General features: G+C 41.4%; 1 long non-coding RNA gene across 1 annotated transcript in view; it reads left to right on the forward strand.

Moving 5' to 3' along the window:
• LOC149972793 (uncharacterized) overlaps positions 1–18,471 on the forward strand; it is a 548,532-nt gene that overhangs the window by 184,869 nt on the left and 345,192 nt on the right. The gene's annotated exons all lie outside the window — the stretch shown is intronic.

Raw genomic sequence — 18,471 nt, forward strand, 5'->3', positions numbered from 1 at the left:
GTATTTTATTTTTTAAACTCATTTTACTCAGGTACACAGAGGGGGACATTTCCTAGTGACAAAAATCCGTAGTGCTTCTGCTGTAAAGTCTTGGAGCCCCAAAAACTTTTTGGCTGCATATATAATGACATCTAGCTTCAAATCAAATGTTATTTGTCACATACACATGCTTGTGCTTCTAGTTCCGACAATGCCGTAATAACCAACGAGTGACCTAACCTAACAATTCCACAACTGCTACCTTATACAGACAAGTGTAAAGGGATAAAGAATATGTACATAAAGATATGTGAATGGGTGATGGTACAGAACGGCATAGGCAAGATGCAGTAGATGGTATCGAGTACAGTATATACATATGAGATGAGTAATGTAGGGTATGTAAACATTATATTAAGTGGCATTGTTTAAAGTGGCTAGTGATAATTTTTTTGTACCAATTTCCATCAATTTCCATTATTAAAGTGGCTGGAGTTGAGTCAGTATGTTGGCAGCAGCCACTCAATGGACGTGCTACCTGTCCCAGACCTATTATTTGACCATGCTGGTCATTTATGAACATTTGAACATCTTGGCCATGTTCTGAAAAACAGATTCTATCTCAAGGCCATAAAATAAAATAAAATAAAATGTATTTATATAGCCCTTCTTACATCAGCTGATATCTCAAAGTGCTGTACAGAAACCCAGCCTAAAACCCCAAACAGAAAGCAATGCAGGTGTAGAAGCACGGTGGCTAGGAAAAACTCTATAGAAAGGCAAAAACCTAGGAAGAAACCTAGATAGTAACCAGGCTATGAGGGGTGGCCAGTCCTCTTCTGGCTGTGCCGGGTGGAGATTATAACAGAACATGGCCAAAATGTTCAAATGTTCATAAATGATCAGCATGGTCAAATAATAATAATCACAGTAGTTGTCGAGGGTGCAACAAGTCAGCACCTCAGGAGAAAATGTCAGTTGGCTTTTCATAGCCGATCATTAAGAGTATCTCTACCGCTCCTGCTGTCTCTAGAGAGTTGAAAACAGCAGGTCTGGGATAGGTAGCACAGGTGAACAGGTCAGGGTTCCATAGCAGCAGGCAGAACAGTTGAAACTGGAGCAGCAGCACGGCCAGGTGGACTGGGGACAGCAAGGAGTCATCAGGCCAGGTAGTCCTGAGGCATGGTCCTAGGGCTCAAGTCCTCTGAGAGAGAGAAAGAGAGAATTAGAGAGAGCATACTTAAATTCACACAGGACATTGGATAAGACAGGAAAAGCACTCCAGATATAACAGACTGCCCTAGCCCCCCGACACATAAACTACTGCAGCATAAATACTGACAAACAGGCAGGATATAACCCCACCCACTTTGCCAAAGCACAGCCCCCACACCACTAGAGGGATATCTTCAACCACCAACTTACCATCCTGAGAAAAGGCAGAGTATAGCCCACAAAGATCCAAGGGAACCCAGAAAGGAAGATCACGTCAGTGACTCAACCCACTCAAGTGACGCACCCCTCCTAGGGACGGCATGGAAGAGCACCAGTAAGCCAGTGACTTAGCCCCTGTAATAGGGTTAGAGGCAGAGAATCCCAGTGGAGAGAGGGGAACCGGACAGGCAGAGACAGCAAGGGCGGTTCGTTGCTCCAGAGCCTTTCCGTTCACCTTCACACTCCTCCACTACACTCAATCATATGACCCACTGAAGGGATGAGTCTACAGTAAAGACTTAAAGGTTGAGACCGAGTCTGCATCTCTCACATGGGTAGGCAGACCATTCCATAAAAATGGGGCTCTATAGGAGAAAGCTCTGCCTCCAGCTGTTAGCTTAGAAATTCCAGGGACAATTAGGAGGCCTGCGTCTTGTGACCGTAGCGTACGTGTAGGTATGTACGGCAGGACCAAATCAGAGAGATAGGTAAGAGCAAGCCCATGTAATGCTTTGTAGGTTAGCAGTAAAACCTTGAAATCAGCCCTTGCCTTAACAGGAAGCCAGTGTAGGGAGGCTAGCACTGGAGTAATATGATCTAATTCTAGTCAGGATTCTAGCAGCCGTATTTAGCACTAACTGAAGTTTATTTTGTGCTTTATCCAGGTAGCCGGAAAGTAGAGCATTGCAGTAGTCTAACGTAGAAGTAACAAAAACATGGATACATTTTTCTGCATAATTTTTGTACAGAAATGTTCTGATTTTTGCAATGTTACGTAGATGGATAAAAGCTGTCCTTGAAACAGTCTTGATATGTTCTTCAAAAGAGAGATCAGGGTCCAGAGTAACGCCGAGGTCCTTCACAGTATTTGATACGACTGTACAACCATCAATATTAATTGTCAGATTCAACAGAATATCTCTTTGTTTCTTAGGACCTAGAACAAGCATCTCTGTTTTGTCCGAGTTTAAAAGTATTTTGGGGCTTCACCATGTTTCATTGAATTGTACAGCTGTTTTCGAATGACATCCCCAAGAGGTAAAATATATAGTGAAAACAATAGTGATCCTCAAACGGAACCTTGAGGAACACCGAAATTTACAGTTTATGTGTCAGAGGACAAACCATTCACAGAGACAAACTGATATCTTTCCGACAGATAAGCTCTAAACCAGGCCAGAACTTAACTTGTCCATGTAGACCAATTTGGGTTTCCAATCTCTCCAAAAGAATATGGTGATCAATGGTATCAAAAGCAGCACTAAGGTCTCAGAGCACGAAGACAGATGCAGAGCCTCGGTCTGACGTCATTTAAAGGTAATTTACCACCTTCACAAGTGCCGTCTCAGTGCTATGATGGGGTCTAAAACCAGACTGAAGCATTTCTTATACATTGTTTGTCTTCAGGAAGGCAGTGAGTTGCCGCGCAACAGCTTTTTCTAAAATATTTGAGAGGAATGGAAGATTCAATATATGCCGATAGTTTTTTATATTTTCTGGATCAAGGTTTGGCTTTTTCAAGAGAGGCTTTATTACTGCCACTTTTAGTGAGTTTGGTACACATCCGGTGGATAGAGAGCCTTTTATTATGTTCAACATAGGAGGGCCAAGCACAGGAAGCAGCTCTTTCAGTAGTTTAGATGGAATAGGGTCCAGTATGCAGCTTGAAGGTTTGGCATGATTATTTTCATCATTGTGTCAAGAGATATAGTACTAAAACACTTGAGTGTCTCAGTGACTCAGGACAACTGAGCTTTAGAGGAATACGTAGACTTAAAGAGGAGTCCGTAATTTGCTTTCTAATGATCATGATCTTTTCCTCAAAGAAGTTCATAAACGTTTTACTGCTGAAGTGAAAGCCATCCTCTCTTGGGGAATGCTGCTTTTTAGTTAGCTTTGAGACAGTATCAAAAATACATTTAGGATTGTTCTTATTTTCCTCAATTAAGTTGGAAAAATAGGATGATCGAGCAGCAGTGAGGGCTCTTCGATACTGCACGGTACTGTCTTTCCAAGCTAGTCTGAAGACTTCTAGTTTGGTGTGGTGCCATTTCCGTTCCAATTTTCTGGAAGCTTGCTTCAGAGCTCGGGTATTTTCTGTATACCAGGGAGCTAGTTTCTCGTGACAAATGTTTTTGGTTTTTAGGGGTACAACTGCATTTAGGGTATTGTGCAAGGTTAAATTGAGTTCCTCAGTTAGGTGGTTAACTGATTTTTATCCTCTGACGTCCTTGGGTAGGCAGAGGGAGTCTGAAAGGGCTTCAAGGAATCTTTGTGTTGTCTGAGAATTTATAGCACGACCTTTGATACTCCTTGGTTGAGGTCTGAGCAGATTATTTGTTGCGATTGCAAACGTAATAAAATGGTGGTCCGATAGTCCATGATTATGAGGAAAATCATTTATTCCATGGGACAAAAATAGGTCCAGATTATGACTGTGACAGTGAGTAGGTCCAGAGACATGTTGTACAAAACCCACTGAGTCGATGATGGCTCCGAAAGCCTTTTGGAGTGGGTCTATGGACTTTTCCATGTGAATATTAAAATCACCAAAAATTTGAATATTATCTGCTATGACTACAAGGTCCAATAGGAATTCAGGGAACTCAGTAAGGAACGCTGTATATGGCGCAGGAGGCCTGTAAACAGTAGCTATAAAAAGTGATTGAGTAGGCTGCATAGATTTCAGGACTAGAAGCTCAAAAGATGAAAACGTAGTTTTTTGTTGTTGTAAATAGACATTTGCTATCGTAAATGTAAGCAACACCTCCGCCTTTGCGGGATGCACGGGGGATAAGGTCACTAGTGTAACCAACAGTTTTCAGCTGTGCTAACATAATTGCAAAAGGGTTTTCTAATGATCAATTAGCCTTTTAAAATGATAAACTTAGCTAACACAACATGCAAATTGGAACACAGGAGTGATGGTAGCTGATAATGGGCCTCTGTACACCTATGTAGATATTCCATTAAAAATCTGTCGTTTCCAGCTACAATAGTCATTTATAACATTAACAATGTCTACACTGTATTTCTGATCAATTTAATGTTATTTTAATGGCCATAAAAAATGTGGTTTTCTTTCAAAAACAAGGACATTTCTAAGTGACAACACACTTTTGAACGGTAGTGTATGTCCAACAAGACTCCAGCTACAACTCCTTTGGCAGACACCCTGCTCCAAAGATCAATACATTTGACTTCTGACGTGGACAATTTTGCCAAATCCACAACACGCTTCTTCTGTTCTTCATCAACACAACAAACCAAAACAAGGCCACTTCTAGTCACCTTGATTGAATCCACCTTTCCCACTGCTTTCTTCACAGTCCTCGATATTATAAATGGATTACCCAAATGAAACTCCTTGTCCAAAAAACCCAGCCCAATAAGAAATGCATTATTGGACCGGTCCTTCTTTTCTACTACAACTTTTGTTCCATTCTTTTACCTTTATTTAACTAGGCAAGTCAGTTAAGAATAAATTCTTATTTTCAATGCTTAGGAACAGTGGGTTAACTGCCTGTTCAGGGGCAGAATGACAGATTTGTACCATGTCAGCTCAGGGATTTGAAATTGCAACCTTCCGGTTACTAGTCCAACACTATAACCACTAGGCTATAATAACGAATCCCTAATTTCAATTCATTATCACACACTTCACTTGCTAGACTTTCAGATTCAAGCACAGCTGCCATTTCCTCTACCTACCCAACGGAATGTCTCACACGGCCCATCAACCATGGCTGTTACTACACCCTGTATAAATTGGTGGCGGTAATGGCCATTTTTATTGTGCTTTAACTGAAACTAGAAGATCACTTTTTTTCTACTGTGATTTACAATACTAATGTAATGGATTTCAAAAAATTTTTTTACCCCGGGATAGCCCGCAAATATGACACATAGCAGGTAGCCGGCAGGTAGCCTAGTGGTTAGAGCGTTGGGCCAGTGACTGAAAGGTTGCAAGATTAAATCCCAGAGCTGACAAGGTAAAACTCTGTCTTTCTGTCCCTGAACAAGGCAGTTAAACCACTGTAGGCCATCGTTGAAAATAAGAAATGTGTTTCTTAATTCGATCTGAATATATAATCAATTTCAAAGCATTAGCAGTCTTACGTTTCCCCGGAACCCCAGGTGTTATTTCTTGTTTTCGGTGCTAGGCTGCGTCTCATTTCTTTGGCTGCATCTCCTGCCTCTGCCTGTGTCTTAAATCTCCATGCTTTTCCCAAAGTGTGCACTAGGACGCTTTCTCGCATGGATTTAAACTCTCTCTAGCCAACGATTACACCATTCATATAACCAGGAACCAATATCCGAGGTGAGTACTTAAAAAGACAAATTGCATATGATATGCCTACATTTCAAATAAATATGGGGAGCACTATGGGCAGAGCAAGATGTGATTGGGCCTACAATGACCAAAAAAGGTTGAGAACCACTGGACTGGGCAAGTGTTTAGATGGCACATTATAACAATCCCAGGAATAATCATCCATTAGCCAAGATGCCCAATATATTCCTGTCCCAAGCTTGTTGAAGCTGTCTCTGGAGCCATTTCAGACTATTTAATGTCTATGCGAAGCACAACTTCCTACCCATGACTGTCTTTAGATTCCCTATAAGAGAATAATTGAGTGCAAGCAAAATAACTCCACTAGTCATGCATTATGTTAGATACCCTATGTGTCCTATGTATCAGATCATTTAAATGTAATTCATATTATATCTTAATTTAGAATAAATCTAACTTAATTGTCATTGTCTTGTTTTTCTTGACAGATGCCATCTTTTAGAAGAAAAATAGGCATGCTGGTTTACAGAGACGTGACTAGAGGCGTGATAGTGTGTACACCCCTGCCATCCACTTGGATCAGTGAGAAAGTTGCTTCGTTCAGTTTTGTTCAACATAACCAGGCTAGTCCACTCAATAACAATTGTCACTACTCTCCAGGGAGTACTGGAAGAACAGAGCCGGTTCCCTCTGCAGCAGAAGTTGTGCCCAGCTGCAGTGATGCACCTCCTCCACCAACATAAAAAAGTAAGACACCGGATGTTGAGGCCTGGAAGGGGTTGAGGGAGCTACTCCACATGCCTGCAGTGGAGCTGGAATGTCCTCCACCGAAAGCCATCTGCAGTGTGTGTAGAGATTTGGAGGAGGCTGAGCTATGGCACTGTGGGGATTGCGGCTCAGATAAATATTTCTGTGCCACCTGTGCTGTGAGAACACACAGCGCTCCCAACATCGTCCACCATTTGGTGATATGGAAGGTAATGTATTTTATGTTATGTCAACAAACCTGTCAACTTCTGGCTTACAAATATTGTTTCCCAGTCAAAAATGTTGATCATGTACATACAATTCAGTTTCTATAATCTGTTACAGGTCTATATTCAGTTTCTATAATCTGCTACAGTTCTATATTCAGTTTCTATAATCTGTTACAGTTCTATATTCAGTTTCTATAATCTGTTACAGTTCTATATTCAGTTTCTATAATCTGTTACAGTTCTATATTCAGTTTCTATAATCTGTTACAGTTCTATATTCAGTTTCTATAATCTGTTACAGTTCTATATTCAGTTTCTATAATCTGTTACAGTTCTATATTCAGTTTCTATAATCTGTTACAGTTCTATATTCAGTTTCTATAATCTGTTACAGTTCCCTGCAGCAGTAAAGTCAATGTGACAAAATCTGTTGTGCCTAGCACCAAATTGATTTAGAATTTTCTTGAGCGATGAAATATTCCCCTGATAGTGTAGTTTCAAATCTGAAACTACTGTAGTCTGTTCTACAACAGATGTGTCTGTCTGTCTGTCTGTTTTAGTCAAAATAGAAATAGAAAACTGACATCTGGCCCTTTTACCATCTTGCAAACTGTATCAGAGCATCATGCATAGCAGCACCATGCACAGAGACAGTTACTCCCTCCAAGCCATAAGACTGTTGATGAACTGACTCTTTGCTGCTATGGCAACTACTGCACTGTACTTAATATATTGGGACTGTAGTTATCTACTTATTTCATTGTATTGTGCACACTACACTGAATTCCTGCGCAAATGACAACTTTGATTTAGATTTCATTTGATCTATATTACCATAACCCTGTTCGCTCTGTTGTTATGATGAAAATATGGAGTCTTTTCGAAAGAGACATGCATCGCACCAACATCGGATCTAATGTTTAGTAATGCAACCTAAGAAACGGAATATCCTCATTTCAGGAAGAGCTCATGACATCTGGCTACAGTTTTGCAGCTGTGAGCTGGAACCTGTCACTCTGATCCCCCACAGATCCCCCACAGACTCTGCCCCCCCCCCCCCCCCCAGCCGCAGACAGCAATTTCAGTGGACCTCCTGCGCCAGTTTGCAGCCCTGCAGCTGTGTGTGGGGTGTCTTTGAGGGGGATTACCTTGGCTTTCCATAAATCCAGTATGGTAGGATTCTTATTTGAATTCAGTGTTGTTCATCATTGATAAGGGGAAATATACCCAACCTCAGTTGTCTTTGTTATTTATATTCTATAATTTCCAAACAGTAGTAATGTTATGCGGCAATACCATTGCAAGCCTCTCAAAAACCCACCACCTCATCCAAGTTGTGGAAGGCGGAAACAGATAAAGTACAGGATTGCCAGACAGAGCAAAGTTTTGTGGGTGGCTCTGCCACCCAGGTCGTTACGGTTGCCATGAAAGCCTGTCTGGATCCACAACATGCTGGATAACGGGGCTTTGGTAAAGCTTGGTGGACCAATCACTTGCTTAGTGGTTACTACAGATTACAGATGCATTCACGAAGAAACTGCAGAGTAAATTACCTATTCTTCCCAAAGAGCAAAAGGGTTTAAGTAACGCCCTTGCAAATGTCCCTTCCCTGTATCCCTAATAATATTGTATAATTCATTATTTGCATTCATCAAATTATTGCAAATGATGCCCTATTTGGGCTTGCCAGGAAAAGATAATCTGGGACCAGCATTGAGGGTCCCAAACATGCTGGGCAGTTATTTTATGACTAAGACAAAGTCAACTGCTTTGTAGGAAGAGCATCCGACACACCAACTGAGGTATACTGGATTTTGAAGAATGGGATGTATCTCGCAATCAGTTAGTTTCACTAGCCCTCTTCTGTTTGACTTGTATTTGTGTGTATTACCAACAGCTGGGCTAATGTTGGAGACATTAAAAGGTTTGATTGAAATCAGGAGAAGCCATTTATCCTTGGTGATGCGATTAGATAATGTATTTAATCACCGACACCGATCACCAACAACGATGAGACAGGCTATAGGGAGAAGGTCAGAGACCTGACCGTGTGGTGCAAGGACAACAACTTCTCCCTCAATGTGATCAAGACAAAGGAGATGATTCTGGACTACAGGAAAAGGAGGACCGAGCATGCCCCATTCTCATCAACAGGGCTATAGTGGAGCAAGTTGAGAACTTCAAGTTCCTTGGCGTCCACATCACCAACAAACTAACATGGTCCAAGCACACCAAGACAGTCGTGAAGAGGGCACGACAAAACCTATTTTCCCTCAGGAGACTGAAAAGATTTGTCATGGGTCCTCAGATCCTCAAAAGGTTTTACAGCTGCACCATCGAGAGCATCCTGACGGGTTGCATCACTGCCTGGTATGGCAACTGATCGGCCTCCGACCGCAAGGCACTACAGAGGGTAGTGCGTACGGCCCAAGTACATCACCGGGGCCAAGCTTCCTGCAATCCAGGACCTCTATACCAGGTGGTGTCAGAGGAAGGCCCTAAAAATTGTCAAAGACTCCAGCCACCCTAGTCATAGACTGTTCTCTCTGCTACTGCACGGCAAGCGGTACCGGAGCACCAAGTCTAGATCCAAGAGGTTTCAAAACAGCTTCTACCCCCAAGCCATAAGACTCCGGAACAGCTACTCAAATGGCTACCCAGACTATTTGCATTGCCCCTCACCCCCTCCCCCTCTTCTACACTGCTGCTACTCTCTGTTATTATCTATGCATAGTCACTTTACTAACTCTAAATACATGTACATGTTACCTCAATTACCTCGACACCGGTGCCCCTTCACATTGACTCTGTACCAGTACCCCCTGTATATAGCCCCGGTATTGCTATTTACTATTGCTCTTTAATTATTTGTTATTCTTATCTCTTACTTTTTTTAAAGGTATTTTCTTAAAACTGCATTGTTGGTTACGGGCATGCAAGTTAGCATTTCACTGAAAGGTCTACCCACACCTGATGTTTTTGGCGCATGTGACAAATACGATTTGATTTCATATTTAACCACCACCCTGTAGTAAGAGATCCATGAATCTTTTGATACGGTTTTATGAATGGCTTGAAACAGATCGCTCCATACCTGCTTTGTAATCATAAGTAATGTTTTACACAAAAATGCACAAAAGAACTGCTCGTACACTAAATTCATTTGACATTTTGAAACAGTCCCGATCTGATGGTAGACACCACATTTGCAGTGCCAGCCTTTCATGCCTATGCTCATGATGCTGACGACTATCGGGTAACAAATATTTTTTTCTTTATCATTTATTCGGTTAAACACCACTTCTTTGTAGTTGTAGACAGTTACCCTGACAGTATTAAGAAACAGCTAGTTGTAATTTGTTCTAGTCCCTTAATTAATCATCATCACCCATTGTAATGCTCATTATGTTTTCTGATTGTACTTTACATTTCAGGCCACTGATGGTACCAGGTATGTGACTGGTAGTGGGCTTGCTGACGGAGAACAGATGGAGAGGTTATGGTCCTACCTTTAAAAATGTGGGAAGATCACAAAAGAGATGACACCGTCTCATTGTGTTGACAGCCTCACTGATGCCCTCCTCTACTACACAGCCAGGGTCAGCGAGAAGCAAGGTATACATGTAGAACTGGAAATCAGGGAAGTATTGAGATGACCCATTGTTCAGGATTGTGTTGATATCATTTAGCAAGAAAAAAACACAGATTTAAAAATATATATATATATATATATACAGTGCCTTGCGAAAGTATTCGGCCCCCTTGAACTTTGCGACCTTTTGCCACATTTCAGGCTTCAAACATAAAGATATAAAACTGTATTTTTTTGTGAAGAATCAACAACAAGTGGGACACAATCATGAAGTGGAACGACATTTATTGGATATTTCAAACTTTTTTAACAAATCAAAAACTGAAAAATTGGGCGTGCAAAATTATTCAGCCCCCTTAAGTTAATACTTTGTAGCGCCGCCTTTTGCTGCGATTACAGCTGTAAGTCGCTTGGGGTATGTCTCTATCAGTTTTGCACATCGAGAGACTGACATTTTTTCCCATTCCTCCTTGCAAAACAGCTCGAGCTCAGTGAGGTTGGATGGAGAGCATTTGTGAACAGCAGTTTTCAGTTATTTCCACAGATTCTCGATTGGATTCAGGTCTGGACTTTGACTTGGCCATTCTAACACCTGGATATGTTTATTTTTGAACCATTCCATTGTAGATTTTGCTTTATGTTTTGGATCATTGTCTTGTTGGAAGACAAATCTCCGTCCCAGTCTCAGGTCTTTTGCAGACTCCATCAGGTTTTCTTCCAGAATGGTCCTGTATTTGGCTCCATCCATCTTCCCATCAATTTTAACCATCTTCCCTGTCCCTGCTGAAGAAAAGCAGGCCCAAACCATGATGCTGCCACCACCATGTTTGACAGTGGGGATGGTGTGTTCAGCTGTGTTGCTTTTACGCCAAACATAACGTTTTGCATTGTTGCCAAAAAGTTCAATTTTGGTTTCATCTGACCAGAGCACCTTCTTCCACATGTTTGGTGTGTCTCCCAGGTGGCTTGTGGCAAACTTTAAACTACACTTTTTATGGATATCTTTAAGAAATGGCTTTCTTCTTGCCACTCTTCCATAAAGGCCAGATTTGTGCAATATACGACTGATTGTTGTCCTATGGACAGAGTCTCCCACCTCAGCTGTAGATCTCTGCAGTTCATCCAGAGTGATCATGGGCCTCTTGGCTGCATCTCTGATCAGTCTTCTCCTTGTATGAGCTGAAAGTTTAGAGGGACGGCCAGGTCTTGGTAGATTTGCAGTGGTCTGATACTCCTTCCATTTCAACATTATCCCTATCACAGTGCTCCTTGGGATGTTTAAAGCTTGGGAAATATTTTTGTATCCAAATCCGGCTTTAAACTTCTTCACAACAGTATCTCGGACCTGCCTGGTGTGTTCCTTGTTCTTCATGATGCTCTCTGCGCTTTTGACGGACCTCTGAGACTATCACAGTGCAGGTGCATTTATACGGAGACTTGATTACACACAGGTGGATTGTATTTATCATCATTAGTCATTTAGGTCAACATTGGATCATTCAGAGATCCTCACTGAACTTCTGGAGAGAGTTTGCTGCACTGAAAGTAAAGGGGCTGAATAATTTTGCACACCCAATTTTTCAGTTTTTGATTTGTTAAAAAAGTTTGAAATATCCAATAAATGTCGTTCCACTTCATGATGTGTCCCACTTGTTGTTGATTCTTCACAAAAAAATACAGTTTTATATCTTTATGTTTGAAGCCTGAAATGTGGCAAAAGGTCGCAAAGTTCAAGTGGGCCGAATACTTTCGCAAGGCACTGTATATATATATATCATATGTTAGAGCACCGGCAATAGAAGTCCTGAAGGAGGAAACCGAGGCAAAAGAGGAGTTCATGGTGCTGCTAAACAGCATTCCAGGTTAGATTCCATGTGTTTTGCTCATCATTTTTGTTTATACACTGCTCAAAAAAATAAAGGGAACACTTAAACAACACAATGTAACTCCAAGTCAATCACACTTCTGTGAAATCAAACTGTCCACTTAGGATTTTTAATGAATTTATTTGCAAATTATGGTGGAAAATAAGTATTTGGTCACCTACAAACAAGCAAGATTTCGGGCTCTCACAGACCTGTAACTTCTTCTTTAAGAGGCTCCTCTGTCCTCCACTCGTTACCTGTATTAATGGCACCTGTTTGAACTTGTTATCAGTATAAAAGACACCTGTTCACAACCTCAAACAGTCATACTCCAAACTCCACTATGGCCAAGACCAAAGAGCTGTCAAAGGACACCAGAAACAAAATTGTAGACATGCACCAGGCTGGGAAGCCTGAATCTGCAATAGGTAAGCAGCTTGGTTTGAAGAAATCAACTGTGGGAGCAATTATTAGGAAATGGAAGACATACAAGACCACTGATAATCTCCCTTGATCTGGGGCTCCACGCAAGATCTCACCCCGTGGGGTCAAAATGATCACAAGAACGGTGAGCAAAAATCCCAGAACCACACGGGGGGACCTAGTGAATGACCTGAATAGAGCTGGGACCAAAGTAACAAAGCCTACCATCAGTAAAATACTACACCGCCAGGGACTCAAATCCTGCAGTGCCAGACGTGTCCCCCTGCTTAAGCCAGTACATGTCCAGGCCCGTCTGAAGTTTGCTAGAGAGCATTTGGATGATCCAGAAGAAGATTGGGAGAATGTCATATGGTCAGATGAAACCAAAATATAACTTTTTGGTAAAAACTCAACTTGTCGTGTTTGGAGGACAAAGAATGCTGAGTTGCATCCAAAGAACACCATACCTACTGTGAAGCATGGGGTGGAAACATCATGCTTTGGGGCTGTTTTTCTGCAAAGGGACCAGGACGACTGATCCGTTTAAAGGAAAGTATGAATGGGGCCATGTATCGTGAGATTTTGAGTGAAAATCTCCTTCCATCAGCAAGGGCATTGAAGATGAAATGTGGCTGGGTCTTTCAGCATGACAATGATCCCAAACACACCGAAGGAGTGGCTTCGTAAGAAGCATTTCAAGGTCCTGGAGTGGCCTAGCCAGTCTCCAGATCTCAACCCCATAGAAAATCTTTGGAGGGAGTTGAAAGTCCGTGTTGCCCAGCAACAGCCCCAAAACATCACTGCTCTAGAGGAGATCTGCATGGAGGAATGGGCCAAAAACCAGCAACAGTGTGTGAAAACCTTGTGAAGACTTACAGAAAACGTTTGACCTCTGTCATTGCCAACAAAGGGTATATAACAAAGTATTGAGATAAACTTTTGTTATTGACCAAATACTTATTTTCCACCATAATTTGCAAATAAATTCATTAAAAATGTGATTTTCTGGAATTGTTTTTCTCATTTTGTCTGTCATAGTTGAAGTGTACCTATCATGAACATTACAGGCCTCTCTCATATTTTTAAGTGGGAGAACCTGCACAATTGGTGGCTGACTAAATACTGTTTTGCCCCACTGTAGTTTGCAGTAAAAATCATGAAAAGTTAAATTTATATTTTTTGGGTCATATGTGACCTCGTCCTCTGCTGTTCGGATAGCCATGATTGTACGCTCTGACTGCTCTTTTTTAAAATGGTAAGCAAGCAATCTACTCGCGTATTGCTATACTCATGGTATTTCTGTTTAGTAAAGAAAACTTTTTTAAAATCTCCCGAGTGTAGTCCAAAGTCAGTTTGGCTTTGGCTGCTTTAAGTTGACTCCAGGAGGTGCTGTCTGGGGATTGTTTATGTACTTTTTCACAGCATTCCAGCTTCCTCTCAAGATCTAGCCTGTGTGCTTCCATTGCTTTTTTCTTAGAGGAAGCATATGCAATTAGATGACCTCTTAGTGTGGCTTTAGCAGCGCCCCACATTGTGGCCGGAGAAACAGGAGAATCTTTGCTGTCTTGTGTGTAGTTGTCTATCCATGTAGTTACCAATGTATGGAACGCTTTGTTTGATAACATGGAGGTGTTGAATTTCCAGCTCTTTGACCTCGGGATGTTTTTGCAGAGGTCCAAGCGGAGGTGGGCAAAGGCGTGATCTGAAAGTGCTATGGGTCCGATTGTACACGTGTCTGAATTTATGAAACTCTCTGGGATAAAAATGTAATCTATACGGGGTAGGTGTTATGGACATTAGAATAGTATGTATAGTCCATAGATGAGCTATTAGTCTCTCTCCAGATATCTATCAGTCCCATCTCTTTAGTAAGAGAGTTCAACATCTTTGCAGATCTAGGATTTGTGGTGGGTACTTGATGTGATTTGTCTAGGGTTGGGTTAAGGGTACAATTAAAATCTCCGGCCACCACGCCAAAGGAAACACAATGCTCATTGAACAGGGTTATAATTTTTGACATGAAAGCAGGAGTATCTGTGTTAGGGGCGTATATATTTAAGATAGTAATTGGTTGACCATACAGTGACCCAGTTATCAAAATAAATCTCCCCTCCGGATCAGATATGTTTTTGTCAATTATGAATGGAACATTCTTGTGGATAAGTATGGCTGTACCTCTGCTGTTTGATTTGAAAGATGAGAAATACACCTGTCCCACCCAAGCTCTGCAGAGTTTGGCATGTTCGGCATCACAGAGGTGTGTCTCTTGTAATAGAGCGATGTCTGCTTTTGCCTTTTCTAGAGCACATAGTATCTTTTTCCGTTTTATTGCATGCCCTAGACCATGGCAGTTCCATGTCAATAGATTTAAGGTGCTAGTCATCGTCATCGAACAGTAATCTAACTTTAGTGCAAGTCATCTCTGGGTAAAAGTGGATAATAGTTACAGCTGCGTTCACATAAAAGGAAAATAAATGGTGTACATAAAATAACAATCTCTGAACACCTCAGCCGAGTTCCCAAACAACTCAACACATCTATTACCCCCCGCTCAGTCTCAATTCTGTGTTCCGAAAAAACGGAAAAAAAACGAAAAAAAACGAAAAAAAAACGGGAACAGTTAGCAAAGCACAACGTGGAATTTAAACTTGAAGTGGAGGTAAGATTACGAATTGGAAACTACTTGTACGGAGCGGAGCTCTTAGTTCACGCGGCCATCTCGTTCAAGGATCAAGTGATCCCCCAAGGCTAGCTTTTTCAAACAGAAATTTGCATCCTGTAGCACAAACTCCAAAAAGTTGTGGGACACTGTAAAGTCCATGGAGAATAAGAGCACTTCCTACCAGCTGCCCACTGCACTGAGGCTAGGAAACACTGTCACCACCGATAAATCTACGATTATCGAGAATTTCAATAAGCATTTTTCTACGGCTGGCCTTGCTTTCCATCTGGCTATCCCTACCCCGGTCAACAGCTCTGCACCCCCCACAGCCCAAGCCTCCCCCATTTCTCCTTCACCCAAATCCAGATAGCTGATGTTCTGAAAGAGCTGCAAAATCTGGACCACTACAAATCAGCTGGGCTAGACAATCTGGACCCTCTCTTTCTAAAATGATATGCCGCAATTGCTGCAACCCCTATTACTAGCCTGTTCAACCTATCTTTTGTATCGTCTGAGATCCCCAAAGATAGGCAAGCTGCTGCGGTCATCCCCCTCTTCAAAGGTGGAGACACTCTAGACGCAAACTGTTACAGACCTATATCTATCCTACCCTGCCTTTCTAAGGTCTTCGAAAGCCAAGTTAACAAACAGATCACCGACCATTTCGAATCCCACCGTACCTTCTCCGCTATGCAATCTGGTCTCACTACATGTAGTGTTGGACATTGGAATATTCAAGGTCCTAAACGATATCATAATCGTCATCGACAAAAGACAATACTGTGCAGCTGTATCCATCAACCTGGCTTTCGACTCTGTCAATCACCGCATTCTTATCGACAGACTCAACAGCCTTGGTTTCTCAAATGACTGCCTCGCCTGGTTCACCCCCTACTTCTCAGATAGAGTTCAGCGTGTCAAATCGGAGGGCCACACGCACTCCTTCCAGACTCATATTAAGCATCTCCAATCCAAAATTAAATCTAGAATCGCCTATTTCACAATTAAGCATCTTTCACTCATGCTGCCAAACATACCCTCGTAAAACTGACTATCCTACCGATCCTTGACTTTGGCGATGTCATTTACAAAATAGCCTCCAACACTCTACTCAGCAAATTGGATGCAGTCTATCACAGTACCATCCGTTTCGTCACCAAAGCCCCATATACTACCCACCACTGCGACCTGTATGCTCTTGTTGGCTGGCCCTCGCTTCATATTCGTCACCAAACCCACTGGCTTCAGGTCATCTATAAGTCCTTGCTAGGTAAAGCCCCGCCTTATCTCAGCTCACTGGTCACCATAGCAGCACTCACCCCTAGCACACGCTCCAGCAGGTATATTTCACTGGTCACCCCCAAAGCTAATTCCTCCTTTGGCCGCCTTTCCTTCCAATTATCTGCTGCCAATGACTGGAACGAATTGCAAAAATCACTGAAGCTGGAGACTCATATCTCCCTCACTATCTTTAAGCATCAGCTATCAGAGCAGCTTACAGATCATTGCACCTCTACGTAGCCCATCTGTAAATAGCCCATCCTACTACCTCATCCCCATATTGTTATTTATTTTATTTTTATTTTTTTGCTCCTTTGCACCACAGTATCTCTACTTGTACATTCATCTTCTGCACATCTCACTCCAGTGTTTATTTGCGAAATTGTAATTATTTTGCCACTACGGCCTATATATTGCCTTACCTCCCTAATCTTACTTCATTTGCACACACTGTATATAGACTTTTCTATTGTGTTATTGACTGTACGTTTGTCTATTACATGTGTAACTCTGTGTTGTTGTTTGTGTCACACTGCTTTGCTTTATCTTGGCCAGGTCGCAGTTGTAAATGAGAACTTGTTCTCAACTGGCTTACCTGGTTGAATAAAGGTGAAATAAAAAAAGACTGTTTGTGGGAATGTCTTATGTCCGTCCTGCATGTAGTGTTGGACATGGGAATATTCCTCAACTGCATATATCATAAATTGCTAATGCAAATATAAGTATTATGTTCAACAACTGACATTTTCAGATATTATTTTGACAAACACACTTTGGTGCTTACAATTCATTCTCTATTGTCATAGATTTGGTGGGCACTGTCATCTGTGATCTTTGTGATATGACTTTCTTTAAGCACGCACTGATGAAACTGTCACTTAATATGTTTTCTTAAAGTCTACAAACGCTCTACATTTATTCACTCTGTGATAGGGTTGGATCCTATATGCTACTTTTATTATTGTCCTGTAAATGGTTCAGTGCCTATAATTTAAGCTGTGTGTAGAATGGGACATAAAGGAAATTACCTCTACTACTAAATTACTACTAGATTATAGTGATAAGGAAAACAGCATACAAATGTGGCTTGTGTATTAATTTGCCTTTAACTAATCAGAATTCCATTATTTTTACATAAAAAAAGAGAACACTTCAAAATGAGAAGATCCTGCCATGGAAAAGACGACTGGGCGGACATAAAGTGGAAAGGAGGGGAAATAACTCCCAGCATGCAGCAGGACACCTTCAGCTGCTGGGGTCTTTGTAATGCAGGTTTGATAGTTATATTTTCAATAATTAATGGTTAGCTGTTATGTGACAATTAGGTCAAAAACTCTATTTCATTTTTTTGGCGTAGATGGCCAAGGAAGTTGCATAGAACTTCCCCAACATCCCTTCTCAAATTCATATGGAACCTTCAAAAACATATGGAGCAACTGCAAAAAGAAATGGCTGAGGATATACTAAAAATGTCTGGTATGTAATGACATTTAATTCAAAGTAAATGTAAATTCTTTATGTGTATGTAGTTGTGTGGGACAGCCATATGATTTCAGAGTTCAACAAAGCCAACAACTGCCTCATGGGTGCCACTGATAAAGAACCTGGATGTGGCCCAAAGACTGACTGGGTTAGTAACTTTATTTAACATGTTTATAATCTTTTGACAACAGTGACGGCATGTAAGACAATTTATGATATAACACAATGGACGGCTAATTTGTCATTCGTCATGCTGCAATGATATTATTTATAACCTGTTACTCTTTGTTTTGTTTTAGATTGCATGTTTTGCATTCCAACGGTGGTTCCATGTGCTGTGCCTAGGAATGAAGACAAAAGAGTTCAACAGAGTAAACAACACAAACTGTCAGTGCAGTCTTTGTTGTAAATGTATGCTATACCCCATCCACACTGAAGAGGCTCTGACATGTACATCAACCAGGGATAAAGAGAAAGTTAAC

This window comes from Oncorhynchus mykiss, chromosome 22, assembly GCF_057628025.1.
Source record: "Oncorhynchus mykiss isolate SJ-2025 chromosome 22, ASM5762802v1, whole genome shotgun sequence".
Taxonomy (NCBI): Eukaryota; Metazoa; Chordata; class Actinopteri; order Salmoniformes; family Salmonidae; genus Oncorhynchus; species Oncorhynchus mykiss.